Here is a 14053-nt window from a genome sequence, read left to right as displayed (position 1 = left end):
CCAACTCGCCAGAATATTCTTATCTTTTTCATTCTGACAATGTTGGCGCCAGATTTCAATCAATTTCTTACTCTTTTTCCCGATTCCCCTTTTCCAAATTAATTGTTTCTAAATCGCTTGAGCCCCCTAATGGCCATATGTCTGAACCTAATGATATAACTTATCTTAACCTATTTATTCAACGTTTTGACGGACTCATTAAGTGAGACAATTTCAAATCAGTTATTCAACGTTTTGATGGACTCATTAAGTGAGACAATTTAAAATCAGTTATCTTTTAATCCACCGCCGTGGTGGGCACCCACAACTTCCTTTTCTCTTTATTCCTTTTCTCTTTATTCCTTTTCTCTTTATTCCTTTTCTCTTTATTCCTTTTCTCTCTATTCCTTACTGTTTTAACGTTTGACGGACTACTTGTGGTAGACAATTTCCAGATCAACCTACTCCTTCGTCATTTTAACGGACCACCATGGTGGAAAATTCCAAATCTATTCCTTCGCAACTTTAACGGACCACCATCGTGGACAATTCCAAATCTATTCCTTCGTAACTTTAACGGACCACCATCGTGGACAATTCCAAATCTATCTTTTCCTGGGGTAATCTGACAACTGACCACGGGCGATCCCGCCAACAATTAATTGAACAGTGGTGAAAGATCCCGACCAGAACTTACGACAGGAGGAAAACAAAGTGGCAATTTAACTAAATATACTCACTTTGGGGCCCATTTCCTCTGCCGCGTCCCGTCTGCAGGATATCAATGATTCAGCCACTTCCAATCGAGAGTTTTTTGGGATCCCACTTCTGACACCAAATGTTAAGTCCTAGTTTGGGTGGCCAGCTGCATTCGACAATAATCGAGTCAGACACCTTCAATCTTTACGTCTCTTTACGTCTTTATTGAAGCAGCTTCGGACCTGTTACCAAACTGCCAGCACAGAGTCTACAGATTCCAAGGCAGGCAGACAAAAGGTCTGCCTATCCTCACAGACTCATCCCTTTTATTCTTACAAACCGAAGGAGGTATGGCCTGCTTCATCAATCACAGTGTGTTACTAGGGCTTCATGAATTGACAGCCTGTTTATCTTTAGAACACTTTATGCTTTTACGAGCGGAATTGCAACAAGCAGAATTGCTCAGGGACACCAAAACCTCCTACGTGTTAGGATAGCTTGGCTTAATCACGCGAAGCAAATGTGCACCTTATCAAGTCATGGCCATAAACCCTTGTTTATCAGTGATGGTCACACAAGCTACTTTGTCCACTACTTTTTCACGGGAAACCAAGTCTGTCTTTTCTTATTTTCTTATTGATTCCTAGAACCATTTTATTAACCCTTTCATGATTCTTCCACATACATTCACAACTGCGCATCGCCCATGCACCCTGTTCTAAGGGTCATAACCATGTGGAAACCTGTTACTGCTTTGAGCGGTCAAATGATTGGAACCTACATGAAGCCCAAGGCTTCGTCAACCACTTCATCAATGTGAGGCTCCTTTAACTGGACAGGTCAAACTGTGACATCACGGAGAAAGCCTCACCCTCACACTGCGCATCACAATGAGATCAGACATCACAATAGGTTACAAACTGGAGAAATTTGAAACAGGAGGCTACACAACCAGTTTCAGTGAAGGAAAGTGAGCTGCACTGACTGTGACTAACATGCTGATCTGTCTAGGAGTGAATGTGGCCGGGTAGAAGAGCTGAACAGGTTAATTTGTGGAGGGAGCGTCAACAATGGAAATATCGCAGCCAGCTGACACTGGAAAGGTTGTTGCTGTAGGTTTATTTGGACCTGTAGTTCCAGCTTGTATCATTCGCTGCGGAGTCAGAGTGAGTAACAGTAAAATCCATTGTCGTGACCGAGCAGATATAAAGGCTCAAATCCTGGATACTGAAACCAGTCTCTATAAACTGACCAGGTTTTGCAGGTCAGTACATGTTGGTTGTTCTGAACAGATTGTCATTTACTTCAGGGTAGTCTCTGGCACAGCTCAGCCCGAATCACAATTTAAACAGCGGAGTGAGTCAGCCCGAACCCACAAACAGTTGCGAGCTGCCTATTTAAACCTCTAATTGGTGTTGAGCAGTGCCCCACACTGAGTGGAGTTTTGGGACGGAATGAATGGGACTAAATAAGAGGGAGAGAGAATATCTGAACAACCCGCGACTCCAAGTGTCCTCCACCGCTGGGCGCTCCGGGTTTTTGTTTATTATTTAATCATTCCTGGGAATGTGGGCGCCGCTGGCAAGGCTGGCATTTATTGCCCATCCCTAATTGCCCTCAAGAAGGTGGTGGTGAACCGCCTTCTTGAACCGCTGCAGTAAAATCTGCTGTCTTGACTGCAAGGTATAAAGGCTCAGCACCGACCCCCGATCTGTGAGGGAGCACCAACCGGCGGTGGACCAAAAAGCAGCAGTGAGCCCCCAGCCCCCGCATGGAGCAGCGCGAGCAGGTAAGAGAGACCGACAAAGGAGAACGGGGCGACTACATTCGATGTCACAGGAAAGCAGGGAAGTGATTGGTTGGTGAGTTTTTCTCTCTCTTTTCTTGCTTTAAATTAAGGGCCTTAGAATGTGAATGTTTAAAATGTATAGAGACATTGAAGTTGAGAAAGTGGGAATTGTATAGGGACCGTATAAGCTAACAAAGAATTCATGGAGGAATAGCCATGACATCTCGGACTCGAGACTGCGAAATGTTACAACACTAACACATATTGAAACAAAACCCACAGCTTGCAGAAAAACCTCACGGTCTTATTAAATCATGTTATTAACCTGAAACTTTAACAGAAGGTCTTTGTTTAAAATCGGACCATGCTTGGGTCGGCTTATGAGTGGACGAAGGGAAGGAGGGATCAAAAGAGATAGGTTGAACTAGGATGTCACTCTAGCCCTATCTTGTTATCTTTTGTCGAGAATGTATAACTGTTGTCGCTTTACGATGTAACTTCACTTATCCGTAGGGAGTGTGTACGCTCGACCGAGAATGTATATCCTCTGTCTGATAAGTCTTGCCGGCCGGTAAAATAAAGACTGCATTGTTCAAAGCACAAGAGGTATTCGACTCAGTAATTTTACTGAACCAGATTGAGAGAAAAGAATCTACATTTACATTTGGTGTCAGAAGTGGGATCTCAACGGACGACTGCCGAAAACTTGCAAATTAAGACCCAGACTAGCCTTGGACGAGACGAGGGGAAAGTGGCCACTGGAGTGAGTATGATTTCAATACTGCTCCAGTTTCCCCCGGTTTCAAAAGTCTGAGGAAAGTTTAGCCACTCGCTGGTTCTCAGGTAGTGTCTAAACGAGATCCAGAACAATCTGGTGAATACCTTTCAAACTTAGAATAGGGATAGAGATAGGGAAATTGCTCGATGACGCAAACCAAGCGGCGACTTGGAAAGATAGGTTATAGTTAGAGCTAGATAGGTATAGATGATCAATCATGGATCCAAAAATTAATAGGAAAGAAAAGAGACTCTTGTGAACGTCTGTTTAAATGAGAAATGCTTCTGTGATTTTTACTGTAAAAAAAAAGCCGGGGAGTTGTGGTTTGTTTTATCTCAAACAGAATGAAAGTTTGTTTTAACCCTTCGTAGTGTTGTCCTGTATGTGGGAAGTTTAAGAGTGTGAACCTTATTGAATTACGTATATTCGGATGATAAGTTACGGAGCCAGGAAATGCACAAAGGATAGGTTTGTTGAAAAAAAAAGAAAAAATTACATGGTCCCGGTGGTTAAAAAAAAGGATTTAACATGCTCACAAACTTGTTGAAAGAAAACATTCAGAGAAGGCACAGCAAAACAACTGAGATGGATTCAAAAGGATTCAAAAAAAAATATTATATTAAATAACACAACCTTGAGGCTGGAACAATTGAGATAACGAAAAGCAGTCCACAGCCTACGTGCCAGACTTCTCTCTAGTTATGGAAAAGACAAAAAAAAGTAACGTACTAAATAGGTGCTAAAAAAAAATGTTCTGAGATTTTAAATTATGAGAAAAATTCCACTGCAGTAAAAAAAAAATCACTTCTGTCCATTTGGCAGAAAAACTCCATTAAATTAGGACTTTATTGAATTTAAACTGCGCAGTGACGCGAAAGGATAGGGAAATTTGGAGACTAAAAGAAATTAAATAAGGCTCATAAGAAATCAAATTTAGAAAATTAGGCTCACAGGGAATAAAATAAGGCTTATGGGGAATTAAATAGAGGATAGGTGTTCAATTCAGGTACGACGTCGACCTTGTATATCACTTGGCCCGTCTAGGCAATGATTGAATTTAAATCCCGCAGCAACTCGGAAGGTAGGGCCGACGCGAACGCGCAGCGGCGCTGACGCGCAACGACGCGAGACGCGCAGCGGCGCGAGCGTGCGGCCGAGAGGAGGAGGGCCGACGCGAACGCGCAGCGGCGCTGACGCGCAACGACGCGAGACGCGCAGCGGCGCGAGTGTGCGGCCGAGTGGAGGAAGGCAGACGCAGACGCACGGCAACGTAAACGCGTGGTGACGCGAGACGTGCGGCGGCGCAAGCGCGTGAGTAAACGTGGGCCGACGCGAACGCGCAGCAACGCGAACCGCAAAAGTCAGTGCTGATTTCAGTAAGTCCGTTTATTGTTGAGTTTGTTAAGCTTGTTTAGGTGGAATCGCGTGGAGACGCGAGCCGCGGCTTTGTGTTAAGTTTGTTAAGCTTGTTTAGGTGGAATCGCGTGGAGACGCGAGCCTCGGGGCGACGCGGCTTTGTGTTAAGTTTGTTAAGCTTGTTTAGGTGGAATCGCGTGGAGACGCGAGCCGCGGGGCGACGCGGCTTTGTGTTACGTTTTTTAAGCTTGTTTAGGTGGAATCGCGTGGAGACGCGAGCCTCGGGGCGACGCGGCTTTGTGTTAAGTTTGTTAAGCTTGTTTAGGTGGAATCGCGTGGAGACGCGAGCCGCGGGGCGACGCGGCTTTGTGTTAAGTTTTTTAAGCTTGTTTAGGTGGAATCGCGTGGAGACGCGAGCCGCGGGGCGACGCGGCTTTGTGTTAAGTTTGTTAAGCTTGTTTAGGTGGAATTGCGTGGAGACGCGAGCTGCGGGGCGACGCGGCTTTGTGTTAAGTTTGTTTAAGGTTGAATCGCATGGTGACGCGAGCCGCGGGGCGACGCGGCTTTGTGTTAGATTAGTAAGTTTGTTAAGTCTGTTTTTCAGTAAAGTCTGTTCGTTTTAAGTTTGTTTAAATCGCACGACTACGTGAACGCGTAACGACACGGTAATGGGTAATCAGTTGGATAAAACAACGGATGCGGAAAAAATTATGTGAAGAATTCCCTGAAAGAGCTGAAGACTTTAGAAAATTATCAGGAGCCCTGAACAAATTATTGGGAGATGATCAATGGCTTCTAGGTGGCACTAGAAGCGTAGAGGTAGTAAAAAAAAAGCACAGGGATTGTCAAAAAAAAAAATTAAAAGATGCATCACTTCTGTCAAGTTGGCAAATAAATGCTATTAAATTAGGACTTTCATTGACAGAGGGAACACATGTTGAAACTGTAGACGTCTTAAAAAAAAAGAATGTGTGCACGAGAAACTTACTAAGAGGTCCTCTGGGACCTCTGAGAAAGGTATTGACCGACTACGTAGTAAAATGGCTGGCTTTGTTTTAACCGAGGCTGATGATGAAATTGATGAGTGGTCACTGACTCAGCGCCCAACGGTGCCTCCCGAACCCCCTGGCCCCTTGCTCCAGTCCTCTTCCCAACACCCTCCACCTTACACTCCGGCGAGAGGAGTTAAAAATAACCCCATACCACCAAAGCAACAAACCCAAACTGACTCCTCATCCTCTGATAGCGATTCGGATCCCCAGTTCACAAGCAATATAGCCGAAAGAACCAGATCTCACACTCGAAAGGGCAGAACTATATCTCACTCACAGACAGTCCCGTAAATCTTCTAGTCAATCTACCAGTCCAAGTAGTGAAAGACATAGCAAACACCCCCGCCGATCGAGACGCAGAACTGTCAAGCAGTCAGACAGCTCCAAAACATCCTCCGACCTAGAAATGATTTCCAAGATCCCAAAGTCCCGACACCAATTCCCTGTCAGACCAATGCCAAACCCTGATGCACAACAAGCTATATTCAAAAAGGAGTTAGACTATATTCAAAAAGGAGTTAGATGAGATCCTTACTACTAGGGGGATCAAGGGGTATGGCGAGAAAGCAGGAATGGGGTACTGAAGTTGAATGTTCAGCCATGAACTCATTGAATGGTGGTGCAGGCTAGAAGGGCTGAATGGCCTACTCCTGCACCTATTTTCTATGTTTCTATGTCTAAGCTGCAGACCACCCCACTATAGATGTCTATGTGATCTTCGAACAACTATTTGATTGCTCACGCTATCCGGACAAATGGAAAGGGCAGTTAGATATTATTGGCAGGAAAAGAAAGGGGAGGGGGGAGGTGCGCCCCCAACCTGGGTCAAGACTGAATACGTGACTAGAAAGGAAGAGCCATCTCGGGAGGAAGGATCAATTAGAACCGCAGTATTGCATACAGGATTGGATGGATAAGCAAGGATACGGTTATACTAAACAACCAAACGGCCCGAGTCCTGCTAATAAACCTCCCTCTTGTCCCCGGCATGGTATGGGAAGAGGCCGGGACTGGGTAAGAGGAATTGACTGTTTTAATTGTGGGCAGGAAGGACATTGGAATAAAAATTGCCCCTACCGTCAGCATGGAAAAGGAAGAGGAGGAAGAGGAGGGGGGCAAGGGGGGAAGAGGAGGATCTTACACTAATTTCTCCCAGAACAACCCCTTTGGTCAATTGTCCCCCGATTGACTATGCAGCTTGATTGTGCAGGGATCCTCCCCGGACGACGAACCCATTCTGAATGAGTGGCAACCCTTTTTGATAGATACGGGAGCCTTCATGTCTTCTGTACAATCAAAGCTTAAACTCCCTGCCTCTACTGAAACACAGGAACTTTCAGGATTCCTGGGAAAAATCTCGACATTCCCAGTGTCAGAACCGGTTAAAATGGGTTACCAGGAAGAATCGGTGGAACATCGAGTTGTTATCACAACCAATCTGGACTGTAACTTGATGGCTAGAGACCTCCTCTGCAAATTCCAGTTGCATTTGGAGTGTGGAGATGATGGGATTATTGTAAAACAGGAAACCCTTAAGCGGCAGTATTATACCACTAGAACCCCTCAGTGGTGGTCTCTGGACCTGCCGCAGGCACCCTATCACGTGACCCTAGCATACGATTCCAGTGGAAAGAATCAGGACCTGCAGAACTTTTATCAGGATCACGAAGGGGAAGTGAAGGGAATTCTATTAAGGGCTAGAGTGACTGGACTGGAAAGAGAGGCAGATTTTGTGGAAGTGGATAAGAATCTGTGGAAACAGCCCCTAACAATGGCACCGCATATTGCTCGTGAAGTATTAGCCCCTCACCATGCTAAAGATTTGGGAGTTATGGTACGCAAGGCCATAGATGAGGCTGACCCTACCAGCCGGGATGTGCAAATCGTAAAACATGGCCGAACAGTCCAATTTCATGGGGACCCCGAGAAGGTCTTAACGACTCTACAGCATCATACTGGATCGGACATACCTGACTATGTGGATCCTCATGTGTGGGCAGAGGACCCCTCCCAAGTGGGTTATACTCCCATTGATCCGATTGAGATCCCAGTGCAGGGCAATGTGGACTGGCTCTCTATCCGACAGAACCCACTGAAATCACAGGCAATCCTAAACTGATCTTTCGGCACTGTACTGCAATTAATCCGGCCTGTTTTCTTACTGAGCCACCCCAAGATGAGGAAGAACCCAGTCATGATTGTTTATGTATGTTGACGGAAGTACTTCTATTAATCCAGTAGATACACGAATCTCAGGATACGCCATAGTAAACCAGGAGAATCAGATCTTGGAATCTGCCGCTTTTGAAACCGCCTATTCTGCTCAACAAGCTGAACTATTCGCCCTCACCCGAGCATGTATCTTGGCCAAAGATCTCAAAGTCAATATCTATACTGACTCTAGGTATGCCTTTGGGGTGGCCCATGATTTCGGACAATTATGGAAAAATAGAGGATTCCTAACCTCACAGGGGAATGAGATATCTCATAAACAGCTAGTATCTGATTTGTTGCAAGCCCTCATGTTCCCCAAACGCATTGCCATTGTCAAATGTACCGCCCACACTACCGGAAATTCTCTGGTTGATATAGGGAATCGTTGTCCTGACCAAGAGGCCAAACAGGCCTCTCGTGACCAACAGATGGTCGTGCCCAAAATTATGAGTCAGACTAAAAATCCTGCGAAGTATAAGTTAGCCTCGGAAAAACCAATGCCAACCATCCAAGATGTTATAAAAGCACAGGAGGACGCTCCTGAAAAAGATAAACTGTTGTGGAAATATTATGCATGTACTTATGACAATGTTTCTAAACTCTGGACCACTCCCGCGGAACAGACTTGCATGTCTGACAAGTTGGCTCTATGGGTTATTGAATGTATGCATTTTGCTACTCATTGTGGAGCAAGGACCACGAGTGACACACTTTTGGCTACTTGGTGGCACCCTAGACTCCAAGCGCTCACCCAGAACATCAGTAGTCGTTGCCTGGTTGGCCAGCAACATAATCCAGGGAACGGAGTCCCCTGTGATTGGGGTAAAACGCCTCTACCCGAAGGTCCCTTTGAGACATTTCAGTTGGACGACATTGAGTTGCAAAAAGTTCAGTGTTACAAATATGTGTTAGTAATAGTAGATGTGTTTAGCAGATGGATTGAAGCCTACCCTAACCTGGACAATAAGGCTCAAACTGTTGTTAAGGTGTTAATGAGGGAAATTGTTCCTAGATATGAGATCTTAGCTCGACTGATGACCACCTATGTTCTTTCTCTGACTCAGGCTCTGCGACTAGCTCACAACCAGGTTCAAGATGCTCACCTCGACCTCCCAGTTTTACCCGAATTGTCCCTCGTGGCACCAGGGAAGTATGGATTCGGAAGGGATTAGAGCCACAATGGGAGGGGCCTTTTCAGGTGTTACTCACTACCTCCACTGCAGCCAAGGTTGAGGGGAAAAGTGCCTGGGTTCACCTGCACCACTGCAAGCTCACCACCCTCTAACGAACCTATTTTACTGGTTATTCTAACTCCTGTTTCTGTTCCAGACTTCCTCTTCTCCATAGCTGAACAAGGCCGTTGGCATCCTAATTGGAACGTGGACCAGTTTGAACTTTTACCCGTAGTGATAGACAGCCAGCTACACCGACGGTGACCTGAGAAGAGAGACGGGAAAACTGAACTCTTTTAATCAGCAAAATAATTGGACTATTTATCTGAATCCTGAGCCATAAGATGAAACTGTCTGTATGCCACAGTCTGTATAATAGTGTTGATATATGACAGTTTCGGCGCATGGGAGGGGAGACAGAGACGAGAGCTACATGTCTTATGTTTATGCGCAAAATGGGAACTTTTCTGGATATTAGGTGTGTTCACATTCCCTATACATTTTACTCCTGGAATGATCCTAAGTGTTATCATGGAATGATAAAAGGGGGGAATGTGAATGTTTAAAATGTATAGAGACATTGAAGTTGAGAACGTGGGAATTGTATAGGGACAGTATAAGCTAACAAAGAATTCATGGAGGAATAGCCATGACATCTCGGACTCGAGACTGCGAAATGTTACAACACTAACACATATTGAAACAAAACCCACAGCTTGCAGAAAAACCTCAAGGTCTTATTAAATCATGTTATTAACCTGAAACATTAACAGAAGATCTTTGTTTAAAATCGGACCATGCTTGGGTCGGCTTATGAGTGGACGAAGGGAAGGAGGGATCAAAAGAGATAGATTGAACTAGGATGTCACTCTAGCCCTATCTTGTTATCTTTTGCCGAGAATGTATAACTGTTGTCGCTTTACGATGTAACTTCACTTATCCGTAGGGAGTGTACGTTCGACCGAGAATGTATATCCTCTGTCTGATAAGTCTTGCCGGCCGGTAAAATAAAGACTGCTTTGTTCAAAGCACAAGAGGTATTCGACTCAGTAATTTTACTGAACCAGATTGAGAGAAAAGAATCTACATTTACAAGATTAGGGACCGGGATTAGTAATAAAAAACAAAATCTAATTCATTAAATACATTAGAGATGGCAGGACAGGCGATGTGTTTCTGCTGTTGCATGTGAGAGCTGGTTGACCCCATTGACCGCGACCACATCTGCAGCAAATATCTGCAGCTCGAGGAACTTCGGCTCCGCGTTGATGAGCTGGAATCCGACCTGCAGACATTACGACACATTAGGGAGGGAGAGAGTTACCTGGACACTGCCATCCAGGAGCTAGTCACTTCAATTAGATTAATTAATTCAAGTTCGATCCATGGTCAGGGACAGGAGGGTGTGAGTACGAGTGAGGTTGGTATGGGGAGCCAGGAGATAGTGATGGAGGAGCCTCAGTCCTTGCTCTTGTCCAACAGATTCGAGGCTCTTACTCCCTGTGTGGACAAGAGCAGGGACTGCAGGGTGAGCAAACTGACCACAGCACCGTGGTACAGGGGGCCATTCAAGTGCGGGCAGTAAAAAGAACTGTTGTAGTGGTAGGGGACAGTATAGTGAGTCCCGAAGGCTGTGTTGCCTACCTGGTGCCAGGGTTAAGGACATCTCCTCTGGGCTGGAGAGGAACTTGGAGTGGGAAGGGGAAGATCCAGTTGTCGTGGTTCACGTGGGTACCAATGACATAGGTAGGACAAACAAAGAGGTTCTGCTGAGGGATTATGAGGAGCTGAGGGTAAAATTAAAAAGCAGAACCACAAAGGTATTAATCTCTGGATTACTACCTGAGCCACGAGCAAATTTGCATAAGGTAAATAAGATCAGAGTTAAACACGTGGCTCAGAGACTGGTGTGGGAGAAATGGGTTTTGGTTCGTGGGACACTGGCACCAGTATGGGGTAAGAGGGAGCTGTTCCGTTGGGACGGGCTCCACTGAGTCCGTGCTGGGACTAGGGTCCTAGCCAATCGAATAACTCGGGCTGTAGAGAGGGCTTTAAACTAATTAGTGAGGGTGGAGGGTGCAGGTGAGCGAAAATGTAAAAAATGAAAAGAATAAGGAGAAGGCAATATAGCAGGGTAGGACTGGGGGAAATGAAAGCTAGAGCGTGAGAGGAAGGGACAGAGTGTATAAACATAAAAGTGAATCAGAAAGTGGGGTCAAAGCAGGAAAAAATGTTAAAAAAACAAATTTAAAAGTTATTTATCTGAATGCACGCAGCATTCGTAACAAAATAGATGAGTTCACGGCACAAATAGATACAAATGGGTATGATCTGATAGCCATTACAGAGACGTGGTTGCAAGGTGACCAGGACTGGGAACTAAATATTCAGGGGTATTTGACAATTCGGTAGGACAAAAAGGAAAAGGAGGTGGGGTAGCTCTGTTAATAAAGGATGAGATCAGTGCGTTAGTGATAAATTATATTGGCTCAGAAGATCAAGATGGTGAATCAGTTTGGATGGAGATAAGAAATAATGACAAAAAGTCGCTGGTGGGCATAGTCTATAGGCCCCCAAACAATAGCTACACTGTTGGACGGAGTATAAATCAGAAAATAGTGGAGGCTTTTCAAAAAGGAACGGCAATAATCATGGGCGATTTTAACCTTCATGTTGACTGGACAAAGCAAATTAGCCAGGGTAGCCTTGAGGAAGAGTTTATAGAGTGTATCCGGGATAGTTTCCTTCTCCAGTACGTTGCGGAACCAACCAGGGAGCAGGCTATCTTAGATCTGGTACTGTGTAATGAGACAGGATTAATAAATGATCTCCTAGTAAAGTATCCTCTAGGAATGTGTGACCATAACATGGTTGAATTTCAAATTCAGTTGGAGGGTGAGAAACACTGCAATCATCAGCAAACATCCCCACTTTTGACCTTATGATGGAGGGAAGGTCATTTATGAAGCAGCTGAAGATGGTTGGGCCAGGACACTGCCCTGAGGAACTCCTGCAGCGATGTCCTATGGCTGGGCTGATTGACCTCCAACCACCACAAACAAGATTCGAAGAACGAAAGGGGGAGTGGAAGAAATTCTTCAGACAGGGTGATTAGAACAAGTGGCTATTGAGGCAGAAACTTTCAAATCACTTCAATAGGAAAAGAATATTTGAGAAGGATGCAAAGGATTTGGGGAAAGGCAAGGATTAGGTGGCATCAGTTGAACATCTTGTACTGAGGACAGGTGGACAATCCAAATGCTGCCATTGTGTGCTGTAACTGAGTGGCACTGGATGGGCAATGCGGAATGGTCAGCGGGCTACAGTCAGCATTTGCTCCAGAGGGCAGTTCGAGCGGATTCTACTGTGTGAAGATTTGAACAGATCCAGTAACACTGAGGCACAGCAGGGTCGAGAGCTTCAATTGTCACTGCCAGATCCCCTATGAGTTTACTCAGGGGTAAGCCGAGGCCTGGAGTGTGGTTACTGATATTTACTGGGTCCCTAAGTGAACACTGAGGGCTGGATGTTCCACCTCGGTAGCAATGCCACTGGAGCTGTGTTGATCGGATGGTCCCTGCCCACACAGCTCCTGTCACTGGCCCAGCTCTAAAACTTCTAAAGGGAGTTAAACTAAAAGTGGGGTAGGGTTCAGGTGAGGGATGTCATGTATCTCACATTACTGTATATAACTGTATCCTACCATGCTATACATGACTGTAACTGGATATGACCTGTAACAATAAGCATACCTTACCACCAGGGGTGCACATGCAGGAGACACTCCATACCACTGAGGTGTATAAAGGGAGGTCTCAGGCAAGTGCAGCACTGGAGAGTTGTGAATTAAAGGTGCAGGTCCTGAGTGACCTTGACTTCAGCATGTGCCAGTCAGTCATTAGAGTCAGGACTTAACAGTGGCGACGAGGATGGGATCACAGAATCCACAGAATGGCTACCAACAGCTCAGATGAGAAATACAATGCTGGAGACAATTGGGATGACTTTATAGAAAGGCTCCAGCAAAGCTTTGTGACCAAAGACTGGCTGGGCGACGATAAGGCAGACAAGAAAAGAGCCCATCTCTTGACCAGCTGTGACTCGAAAACATGCGCTTTAATGAAAGATCTGCTGGCACCCGAGAAACCAGCAAGCAAGTCATTTGAGGAGTTGAGCACACTGGTGAGAGACCACCTGAAGCCAGCGAGCAGCCTACACATGGCCAGACACAGGTTCTACAACTACAGACGCTGTGTGGGCAAAAGCATACCTGACTTCGTGGCAAAACCTCGGAGGCTGGCTAGTTCATGTAAGTTCCCCGATGAACTAAGGAGAGAAGTACTGAGAGACTTTTTTTATTGAAGGAATAGGCCACGCAGGCATATTCCGAAAGCTTATAGAGACTAAGAACTTGACTCTAGAGACAGCAGCACTGGTCGCACAAACGTTTTTGGCAGGCGAAGAAGAAACGAGGCTGATCTATACTTCGGGTACGACAACCAACGAGGCATCGTAACAACGGGTTCACATTGTGAAACAAACCTCTACCCCCACACACAGACAAAGGCAGGAGAGCAGGCCTTCAACAGCAGACAGTGGCGCCAGAAGCCTTCAAAATCAAGGGCCACATGAACGGCTGATCACACCTCATCAACCCACAATGCGAGCAATCACAACAGATTGACAGAAGCTCAAGGGAGATCAGCCAGACGCAGCTCATCCTTCGGAAACAATGGAAACGGTGTGTGTTGGAGATGTGGGGGAAGGCACTCAACCAGGCTGTGTCGATTTCAGCATGCCGTTTGCAGAAACCGCAACTACACAGGGCATCTGGCTCGCATGTGCAGAAAAACAGCAGCTTGAAGCGGACCAGAAGACGGTTGGAACAGTGCATGGGATGCTGAGGTACAGCGGGTTAACACGATCAATGTCCACTGTTCTTGCACCAAGACGCCTCCAATTATGATGAGGCTTCTATTCAACGGGATACCCATCAACATGGAACTGGACACGG

The 14053-nt window shown here is 45.7% G+C and overlaps 1 protein-coding gene across 5 annotated transcripts in view; it reads right to left on the bottom strand.

The window, feature by feature from the left end:
- LOC139276367 (putative nuclease HARBI1) overlaps nucleotides 1-14053 on the bottom strand; it is a 52470-nt gene that overhangs the window by 30421 nt on the left and 7996 nt on the right. The window contains exon 2 of one of the 5 annotated variants that reach the window (XR_011595920.1): nucleotides 9158-9304. The exons of 3 other annotated variants lie outside the window; for them this stretch is intronic. The gene's annotated coding sequence lies outside the window, so the exon portion shown is untranslated. Of the gene's footprint in view, nucleotides 1-4121; nucleotides 9305-14053 lie in introns of those variants that run through there. One more of the 5 variants, XM_070894235.1, reaches the window with a different exon arrangement.

This window comes from Pristiophorus japonicus, chromosome 11, assembly GCF_044704955.1.
Source record: "Pristiophorus japonicus isolate sPriJap1 chromosome 11, sPriJap1.hap1, whole genome shotgun sequence".
NCBI lineage: Eukaryota > Metazoa > Chordata > Chondrichthyes > Pristiophoridae > Pristiophorus > Pristiophorus japonicus.
Note: the sequence above shows the minus strand (reverse complement) of the source record. Positions and strands in the feature narration are given on the sequence as shown.